The following is a 452-nucleotide window of genomic DNA, read 5'->3' on the forward strand; positions in this document are numbered from 1 at the left end:
TAGAATGCCTATGAATGCATGTGATTATCCTATAAAACCTAGACAAACTCTCATCAAAATATAGAGAAGAATAGGAGTTATCAAATCCCCCCAGACTTAACATTCTAGGCGTGTTAGGATACAAAACCCGGTTGTGCTCTAGTTTTGCAGAGTTACAGGTTTCGGAGATGATTGGACTCGAAAAGGAACTAATTGGAGCGTTAAAGGAGAAGTCCGGACGAGATACTCATGTTGCGACATCAATAACTTTCTCTACAGAGGTTCAAATCGTGCGTGGAAAGAGCACTTCAAGAGCTTCGCGTAGACACCAAAATCGTGTAAATCTGACACTGGAGCAGAAAGTTACGAGCGAAATCGTGAAGGCCAGAAAACTGCCAGCGCAGGGCCGGATCCAACTGGATCCGGTCCGGATCAAGGACGCAGAATTCGACCCCAGGAATCTGGATCCGGTC

The sequence above is a fragment of the Tarenaya hassleriana genome, unplaced genomic scaffold (assembly GCF_000463585.1).
Source record: "Tarenaya hassleriana unplaced genomic scaffold, ASM46358v1 Cleome94, whole genome shotgun sequence".
In the NCBI taxonomy this organism is placed as follows: domain Eukaryota; kingdom Viridiplantae; phylum Streptophyta; class Magnoliopsida; order Brassicales; family Cleomaceae; genus Tarenaya; species Tarenaya hassleriana.